The sequence below is a fragment of the Mustela nivalis genome (genome assembly GCF_964662115.1).
Source record: "Mustela nivalis genome assembly, contig: HAP1_SCAFFOLD_112, whole genome shotgun sequence".
NCBI lineage: Eukaryota > Metazoa > Chordata > Mammalia > Carnivora > Mustelidae > Mustela > Mustela nivalis.
In genome coordinates, this window is record NW_028136504.1 from 1051401 (window position 1) to 1062047 (window position 10647).

Here is a 10647-nt window from a genome sequence, read left to right on the forward strand (position 1 = left end):
TCTATAAAATAATTCACTTTTCAATCTAACATTCCTCATTCCACATTATAATAATAAAAACTAGGAGGAGACTAAAACAAACAAACAAATACAACTACAACAACCAGCTTTTCCTACAGTGGAAAAGTAAATATAACCTTAGGAGTAGCCTAAAATTTATTTTTAAATATTTTAAGATAAACGTTTTTGTTAGAAAACCATATAATTTATATTACTAAGAAATAACAGGCAACGTTTTATTAACTTCTAAAAAGTCTAGTTACTTGTATTTATCTATTAACTCATCTCTTTATGAAGTAGAACATGATCACACCTCTTGTATCTACCCAAGTTTGTATGCTTTGGTTGTTTTATGTTTGCTATTTCCTTGCTTAATTTTTACAATATTTGATACATAATAGTATCTTTAAGTCCATCTATGATTTCACAGAATTTGTTTGAACTTCATAAAAATGTACCATACTTTTTGCACTGTCCTTGTTTTACTTCTCTATTAGCTTTCCAAGTTTTATTCACTTTAGAGTGTGTAGATATCATTTATTTTTACTCCTCCATAATGCTATGTTTACAAATTTGTATTTATCTGTACTTTTAAAAATATCTTAATTATATACCATTTCTCATCTCACGTAACACTCATGTTACTTCTACACTTATCAGATATTATGTAACGGAAAACCACAACTCAGCAACAATAGAACACCAATTTTCAAAATTAAATGGCTTACCAGAATTCTTTAATTCTATCCTTTATTTGTATTAGATGACCCTTTGTTCTGGTATTTGGCATTGTTCATATGGAGGAAAGCTTATAAGTTGATATTCCATAAATAGAAGGATTTTTATGATCGATTAATTATTTTCATTTAGAATGCATAGAATATGGTTGATTTAATATTTCTTTCTTACTCTCTGCCTGGAACATAGTGCTATCTATGCAATAGCCACTAAAATATTAAGTTAATTACCTAGACTTTAAACTGCATATTAATAGAAATAGCATACAGAACTCTTCTCAGATTGGGACACCTGGGTGGCTCAGTCAGTTAAACGCCTGAGCCTTTAGCTCGGGTCATGATCTTAGGGTCCTGGGACTCAGTTCTGCAACAGATTTCCTGCTTAGCCGGGAGTTTGCTTCTCCCTCATCCTGCTGCTCCCCCTGCTTGTGCTCTCTCTCACTCTCTCTCTTACAAATAAATAAAATTAAAAAAATAAATTCTTCTCAGATAGCTAATATAGAATATCGTCTTTGTATTCATCAAAGGGAAAGTGCCATATAATAATGAAATCCAGACTACTTCAAATTCATTTTTTAACCAGTAAGAAAGTACTGGAAACAAGCCAAAAATGTCTTCAATGAATTAAAGAAATAGATTGATTTTCAATATCTTAATGTTTCTAATGTTAAATTGCAAGATTTTTATACTAGATATCAGTGTAAATATTCATTATACAAGGATATTCTAAAAATAAACCTGAGAAAACTACTTGACATATATGATGACAAAAACCAATGTCAGTTTGGGTAAAACTTACAACACCTACCACCTGAAACTCTTGTTCTATATGGTGCCATCTTGTGATGCTGGGCAGCGGCAGTGAGCCACAGCTTCCAGTCAGCTAGAAGATTACAGGGGTGAACACCTGATATTCTTACAAGCATTCTATATATAGAATATATATATTCTTCTTTTTTTATTGTAATATTTAATAAATTGCATGTGATATTTGATACTTTGTTATAAAATAGGCTTTGCTTAAGATGATTTTGCCCAAATGCAGGCAAATGTAAGTGTTCTGAGTATGTTTAAATAAGCTTAAGGTAAGCTATGATATTTGATAGTTTTGGGGTATTAAATGCATTTTCAATTTTTTATGTGTTTCTCTGTACATAGCCCCCTTGTAAGCTGAGGAACATCTCCATATGTATATGTAGCCTTGGTATGGCTTACATATTATTGGCATGAAACATCTAGAACAGTACGTGTGCCATAGAATTGTCTACAACATCAAACAAGTTTCTTGAAAACTTGTGCCAAAGGGGTTATGTCTTTAAGGATTCTTATTTCAGAAGGGTTCTCTCAAACGTAAGATTTTTCAGAAGTTAAGTGAAAATCTGACCAAACTAAACATTTTTCCATTTTCCCTAGTGAGCAAAGATAGCTAAAATCTATCTGCCATTTTCAACACTGTACTCAACGATTGTAATTCTAATTTAAGAACAGATTATTTATATCAAAACCACATGTTGGCCTAATCTTATACAATATTCATAAGTCACACTCAGACCCTTGGACACTTTTATTTGTTGAGTCTATATGGTACTACGGACATTCATCTTTTTTGACCTCATAGCTTCATGTATGTCTATACTTTTGAAAATACATGCATCATAGTTCCATTGTAAAATGTCTGGGTTATAAAATGTGCTATGCTATCAAAATGGTAATAAGAACATACAAATGACCTGATGTAATGAACTGGACCAGATTGCCAGATATCACATTGCATACCAGAAAGATTCAGTGGTAAGTTTTAAAATGGCCATAACTCATTTAGCTTCTTTCTTTGTGTACAGTATTATACATTAGTCAGTATTATAGTAGATAAGTACTTTGGACAGATGTAAATATGCTGTAATAAAAAATGTTTTTCTTCTTTCTTTTAGTCCTTTTTACTTGTAAGACTAGCCACAAATACCACGCCTCCCCCAAAATAATTTGCAATCCAAATTTATCTCTAAATGAATTTATTGCACAGAAAAATATGTATATATATATATATATATATATATATATATATATATATATACACTTACAGAAGACATGTTCAAAAATAGTTACACAACAGCAGGGCCCTAAATGTAAGCAGTATAGTTGTTTTGTTTTGTTTTGTTTTGTTTTATTTCTTTTAAAAAAAGAGGTTATGTGAAATATTAGGATTTTATTTCCAGGCGTAGTATTTCAAGACAGTTAACTACACCTATGGTGTCAACAGCCTCTTGTTGGCAGTATGATTTTATTGGCTCCATGGAATAACAGCAAGAATTTACTATTGCTTCTTTCTTTTATGACACACACAGAAAAAAAAAATTGACACATTTGCTCAAGACCAACCAGAATCATTTTAACCTATCAAAATTGATGGGAGGCCTTCACTGCCAAAGTCACTGCTGCGTTTTCACAATTCACTGCAGACAATCTGCTACTCCCATTATGATAAAGGAGAGCAGAGTCATAATCAGGGAAGAAAGCTAGATTAATACTTGTAATTATCATTGAATATTTAGCCTGCTATAGGATTATTATTATTAGTGTCATTTGATAATTTTCTCTCATTTTATTAAACACAACTGTGAGTAATTACGCTACCTAATATTTCTCTGTATTGGCTGACTAGCTAGCAAACATTCATGAAAATATCCATTAGCCACACATATAAAATGCTGCATTATGATGCTGTTGAATCAGAACATACCACTACCTGATCCTGTAGCTCTTTGGGGATTTGCAAATCAATTAATTCTATGTTTATTGGATTCTTCCCATACAATTAGAAAATTTATAATCGAGTCCATGAACATTATTAGTTTTACCATTTTAAACCAGCAATCACACTTTGATTTTTACAACAAAAGCAGAAATATAAACACACACATTTGGATCAGTTTTCTCTTAGTCTGTCTGGACTTCAAAATCCTATTCCTCAAGATGATGCACACCAAAGTTCTGGATTAAACAAGAAATTAGATGGCACCTGAACACTTGGTTTAATATTCTCAAAAGGATTATGCAACTTCTTTCTTACAATATGACATTGTTTTACAAAGATCCACACTTTTATAATGTTAGTATTTATAATAATCAATAAAGTCAATTAATCATGATTAAAAATCAAACATAAAAATTTCTACTTTTTGCTTTTGCCCCCTCCATTTAGAACTTATTTATAGCCTGATAATTCAAAGGTCCCTATGTTTATGAAAATCTGGACAGAAATAGCTCTAAGATCCCATTCAGAACTTGATATTAATCTAAGTCTTTTGGCTCCATTTATCCTGAGAGCAAAGAGTAGGACAAAGTATTTGAGTACTGTTAGTTTATCTGGGAGATTATCCAAGGTAGAAAAGAATGGGAAAGTGATACAGTGAAGAAGCAACTTTGTCAAAGAGGTACATTGTTGATATAATTGTTGTGGATAGAAAATGAAGGCTTGCTTTTACTGAAAGGTCCTGAGAAACTTCTTTAAGTTGTCCTCATGAAGACCTGAAAACTGACAATTTTACCTATGGTTCTTATTTCCACTTTACTGAGAGCTGTCCTCAGAGGACATTAACTCTCCTACACTTTCAGGTTGTGTTGGAGACATTCTAAAATGAGAGAGAGAACATGAGATGCTATCAGTGTTAAGTAACTGCAATTTCCCATGGAACTATCCACCACAGGTTTGGCTATAATCAGGTGTTGGGCCTTGATATCAGAGGGATTTGAGGCAGTATCATTTTAGGTTAATCATTATATCTGAAATTTCCAAAAACTTCAACTGATGAAACTTTGATTATAAACCTATAAATATAACAATAAATCTACAGTATTCAAATTATTTTCATAGAAATACACAAACAAAGCATCAACTGATTAATATTTAAATGTTACAAAATACTGAACTGAAAGAATTTGGTCATATAACAACGTGTAAGAAGTAGAGCTTAGGTTTAGGTTAGAAGTCAGGATGCATTTGGGACTCAGTTAAGAAATTGAATGGAGGGACGCCTGGGTGGCTCAGTGGGTTAAGCCACTGCCTTCGGCTCAGGTCATGATCCCAGGGTCCTGGGACCGAGCCCCAAATCAGGCTCTCTGCTCAGCAGGGAGACTGCTTCCTCCTCTCTCTCTGCCTGCCTCTCTGCCTGCTTGTCATCTCTCTCTGTCAAATAAATAAATAAAATCTTAAAAAAAAAAGAAATTGAATGGATGTCTGACTATCTTATAGGTTTGCTAAAAATCAGTGACTTTGTGTTCACGTGTGGCTATGCGGGAATTTTTAACTTTCTCTAAGAAGTTATTAGATTGATTATATAATGGCAGTAAAGGATGGGGAAAAGCAAAGTACAAACCCCATAAAGACAAAGACACTGAGTATGAGAAAAGAGTAATAGATAAGAAGAATCAATGCATTTGAGGAAAATGGGAATTGAAATACACAATGATTGTTGATTTTTTTAGATGCAGAAATCAAAACTAGCTTGCAAGAAGGAAATAACAGAAGACATGTTGTGAAAAGGCAGTAACGTGGAATAAAGGAGTAGGGAGAGCATATCAGGTAATTTGGATAGGAAGGAGTTAGGAGATAACTGCTTGATAAATTTTATATGGCCCACTTAAATGCACAGATTTCTCTTCTTTAATTTATATGGAGAACAGGGTGTCGTTTCTCTTCCCTTTCAGAGCACCCGAGGTGTACTCTTTCAGACTGAAAACCTGAAAAGCTCAGGACTCAGTTGCTTAAGCACAGCTGAGAGGACATATTTCAATTAAGATTTACAGTTTGCTGTAGGTAGTAGACTGTCAAAAGTGGTTTAACCATATTTTTCATTTAACAAGAAGACTACAGAGAGTGTTTTCTGGTGTTGGTTCAGAGTCTTAAGAAAGTCAAGTGAACTATCTTAGAGGTTTTCATGGCTTTTTATTCACAGTTGCAAAAATTGCTGTTGGAGTTCTCACTATTAAGCCCACATTTCTGGCAGAAAGATAGAGGTAAAAGAGAATGATATCTTGTACGACTGATACTTTGTCATATGGTTACAATGTAACTAGAAAAGAGACAATAAAATATTTGATGTTGTTTTAAGTTTCCTTGTTGTCAATCCCTCAGTGCTTTCTGATACTAAAGGAAAAAGTAGATGGATATTGACCTGGCAACTATCAACACCTGTCAGTCTCTCTTGGATAACCAATATCTCTATAATCTCTTCTTCCCAGTAAAAAAAAAATAAAATATATTCATAAACCACACTTTGCCATCTCAAGTTACTGCACCAAGATAAAATTACAATGATTTTCAGTTGTTCCAAATGGACAGAATACCCTTCCTTATGATATCATGTCTTATAAGATAGATAATTGGCTTGCTACCAATATACCCAGATGAGACTGTGGAAGAGACAGGAAAAAAATAATAATATTTATTTATTCCTTGGGTTGACCCTGTTTACACAGATGCATTACTATTAGAAAAGGTTGGTTTGGGACATTGGAATGAATTTACTTAATGGGTCTGTATGTAATTGGGTTGGAGAAAATTTTTAATTTCTACAAAAATTATTAGAATTCTATCTTATTCCCTTTTGATAATTTTCACATGTTAACAAAGCCAACGTTTTTGTCTAGCAGACAAGATCTTAAATCCTAACAAAACTCAATTTTTTCCTTTTTTTTTAAGTTTGAGAGCCTCATGTTCTCTCATGCTGCTTTAAATACAACTCAAAAAAACAAAAGGAGCTAAATGGGGCAGTAAGCCCAGACTTTTTATTTTAATTTATTTATCTTATTTTTAATTAAAAAATTAAAGATTGTATTTATTTATTTGAGAGAGAGAGAGCATGAGTGGGGCAGGGGGATGTAGCTGCAGAGAGAGACTGAGAAGTATACTCCATAATGAGCAGGAAGCCCGATATGGGGCTCGATCCCAGGATCCTGACTGAGATCATGACCAGAGACAAAGGCAGATACATGTGCAAAATCCCTTTTTTTCTGGGAAACAATACTTTACAAGAGATGTTTGAAAAAGTACTGGGGAAACAACTTTAATCAGAGATACAAAAATTTAATTGACTTCTGTAAAGCTACAGGGATCCAAATGATGGGAATCCCAGGCCGTTTAGGTTGTGGACCACAGAGTATTCTTCTCTGTAATATTTTATTTTCTTCCATGTCTACTAACTCCAGTCCAAGTTCACTGATCTCTTTTTAGATAGTGCAAAACATGGCAAAGAATACCAAACAAGTGCCCAATATTCTACATTTATTACATCATTTCTAACATATAGAAGTGTGTTATCAAGGCTGGTTCTGTGAACAAACCTAGTTATGCTAAAGTGTGTTTTGTTCTCCAAAAATTAAATTCATGATTATCACACAATTATAAAATACTTGTGTCAAGAATTTTTATTCAAAAATTAATAAGAGAAGCAGATATTAAAACTAGTTCACATGGTTATTTGGGATATAAGCAGAGTTGTGCAGCAGAAGTGCTCTGGGCCCATAATTTGGGTTATAGAATTTATGTTTTCTAATGAAAAATCACTAACTTGCATTATTGTTAACAAGAATCCTGTGCATTACCATCAGTTTTCTCCATTATAACCTCTTGCTCTACAGTTTGTAAATAACTTTGTCAATAGCAAGCTAATAAACGGGGTGACTCCAATGGATTGAGATAATCTCCAGAGTTTCTGCTACATAATGAACAGGACTCCATTGAAAGGACACCTAAGAGTTTATTTTGCCCAAAAATTTGATCACTTTTTTCACTGTCCTTACCTATTTTCCAAACCTAGTTCTTTTCAGTCTACAGACAACCCTGTATCTGACTGACTTGTTAATTCTGGGAATGTCTTGCAGATTAATTTGCTTGCCCGAGGTGGTTCCTCTAATTGATGTCTAAGAACCCTAATTAGTTAAGAAAACTTTTTTTTAACATTTTCATTGCTATTTATTATTATTATTATTATTGCTAATATCTCTATTATAAATAATTCACAAGGGCATCTTTCTGACAAAAGACAAAGAGCTGGCTACTAGTAGAAAAAGTACATTTGACTCTGTCAGTGAAAGTGGTAAAGGGATTTGAGAAAATAAGGCAAAGCAGTGGAATTATGTGTTAAAACTTTAAATATTATAGACACATTTACTTAATTTCTAATACTGCTTATAATTTTAAAAGATGTTTTCCATGAACCACGCATTACAGCAAATATATTGTTTATACAGATTAAATTTTCATCAAAAGGGACGCCTGGGTGGCTCAGTTGGTTAAGCAGCTGCCTTTGGCTCAGGTCATGATCCCAGCATCCTGGGATCGAGTCCCGCATCTGGCTCCTTGCTCGGCCGGAGCCTGCTTCTCCCTCTACCTCTGCCTGCCATTCTGTCTGCCTGTGCTTGCTCTCTCGCCCACTCTCTCTGATAAAGAAATAAAATCTTAAAATAAATAAATAAATTTTCATCAAAAAATTATAAGTGTATTTTTTTGTAGGATCATGATAAGCATTTTGCAGATGAGAAAAGTGAAATTTAGAAAAGTATGTCTCTTCAAATCCCTCATACAATATCTGGCCTAGATAGAAGGATATACTATCACAATTGAGGAAGATAATTGAGATTACTTAAAATGATAAACTTTACTGTATAGGGTTTTTTTACAAGTTTGCCACAGATCCACATTTTTTTAAATATATATCTATTTGTGTAAAGAGAATGCACTGAGAAGTAAAAAGATAGTGATATATCAGTGCTACCAACTAATGGCTATAATATCATCACCTTATTTATGAACAATGAAACAGTGTGTAATATTTAAATAAATTTAAATAAATTCCTATTTATTTTATATATTTATAAATTTAAATGAATTCCTATTTATTTATTATTAAAGAAATTCCTCTAACAAACAGTATGTTTTGAAGGTTGCTAGCAGGAAAGTGTTGTACGACATGGAAGTAATCAGAAAATGTGATCTAAAATTCTGCTTTCAAGGGCGCCTGGGTGGCTCAGTGGGTTAAAATTCTGCTTTCAAGAAGCTATAACAGTAAGTACTGAGCATTAGCTATTATATGCTATGGATGAATAACTGAAATCTACATTTGAAACTATTGGTACACTATATGTTACCTAATTGAATTTTAAAAAGTTAATAAAAAAAAACCACTATTTTATAAAACAATATTCCCAACAGGCTCTTTTGCTTTAAAATACTCACTTTGTTTCCTCTCCGAGAGAACACCAAATGGCGGATGACGCCGGTGCTGCGGGAGGGCCCGGAGGGCCCGGGGGCCCTGGAATGGGAGGCCGCGGCGGTTTCCGCGGTGGCTTCGGCAGCGGCATCCGGGGCCGGGGCGGGCCGGGGCGTGGTCGGGGCCGGGGCCGAGGCCGCGGAGCTCGTGGGGGCAAGGCCGCGGACAAGGAGTGGATCCCCATCACCAAGCTGGGCCGCCTGGTCAAAGACATGAAGATCAAGTCCCTGGAGGAGATCTATCTCTTCTCCCTGCCCATCAAGGAGTCTGAGATCATCGACTTCTTCCTGGGAGCCTCCCTCAAGGACGAGGTTTTGAAGATCATGCCTGTGCAGAAGCAGACGCGCGCGGGCCAGCGGACCAGGTTCAAGGCATTTGTCGCCATCGGAGATTACAATGGACACGTCGGTTTGGATGTCAAGTGTTCCAAGGAGGTAGCCATGCCATCCGCGGAGCCATCATTCTGGCGAAGCTTTCCATTGTCCCTGTGCGGCGAGGCTACTGGGGGAACAAGATCGGCAAGCCCCACACTGTCCCGTGCAAGGTGACTGGCCGCTGTGGCTCTGTGCTGGTGTGTCTCATCCCCGCCCCCAGAGGCACTGGCATTGTCTCGGCCCCTGTGCCCAAGAAACTGCTGATGATGGCTGGTATTGACGACTGCTACACCTCGGCCAGGGGCTGCACTGCCACCCTAGGGAACTTTGCCAAGGCTACTTTCGATGCCATCTCCAAGACCTACAGCTATCTCACCCCTGATCTCTGGAAGGAGACTGTGTTCACCAAGTCTCCCTATCAGGAGTTCACGGACCATCTTGTGAAGACCCACACCAGAGTCTCTGTTCAGAGGACCCAGGCTCCAGCTGTGGCTACTACATAGTTTTATACAAGAAAAATAAACTGAACTAAAGCTTGAAAAAAAAATACTCACTTTGTAATGAGAGTCATTACTTTTGTCTAGCCAAATCTTATAGCACTGTTTATCCCTTCCCTGCTTTATCCCTTCCCAGTATCAATAAAGGCTCACTTGGGTTACCTAGAAGCCATGAGAAAGCTTGTAATAGATCTGGCTGGTTTTCACCAGCAATTTGACCACCATGTGCACAGGGAAGTCTATTGATAAAGGCTTTATTGCAATAAGTTGCAAATACATGGATGATTTTGAATTCTCTTTCTTGAGGTCTTGTTTCATGATAATAAATTTAGGGTGGCTTATTGGAATGGATGTTATTAACATATCTTCATAGTTATAAGCACATGGAATTGTAAAATAGATGAATGAATGTGCATTACTGACAACTGTCCTCATTTTGAAATCAAATTACAGTGTACTAAGATGAGGAAGCAAAGCAGATTTGGGATTATGAGTGAAATAATTTTAAAAAGTATTAGGGGTATGATCGGACTATTGGGTAATTCAGTAGAAAAATGTCTACTGATTGAGATTCTGTGTTCCCTGATTTCAGAGAGAAGTTAAGATAAATAAGTAACACGAGGAGACTAGGAAGCCAAACATAAGTGATAATTTTGTGCCAGGGTGTGTATACATCTGTTTATCTTCTTGCTTTACCACTAAGGTTGCTCCTAGAGGAGAGTTTAAATATGTGTTGGAGCTAATCTCTGTGGATTACACAAGAAACCAC

The 10647-nt window shown here is 35.5% G+C and overlaps 1 pseudogene across 1 annotated transcript; it reads left to right on the forward strand.

Moving 5' to 3' along the window:
• Nucleotides 1–9000: 9000 nt before the first annotated feature.
• Nucleotides 9001–9928, forward strand: LOC309856992 (small ribosomal subunit protein uS5 pseudogene; annotated as a pseudogene). The gene has a single exon. The product of its transcript is annotated as a small ribosomal subunit protein uS5 pseudogene (transcript).
• Nucleotides 9929–10647: the final 719 nt, after the last annotated feature.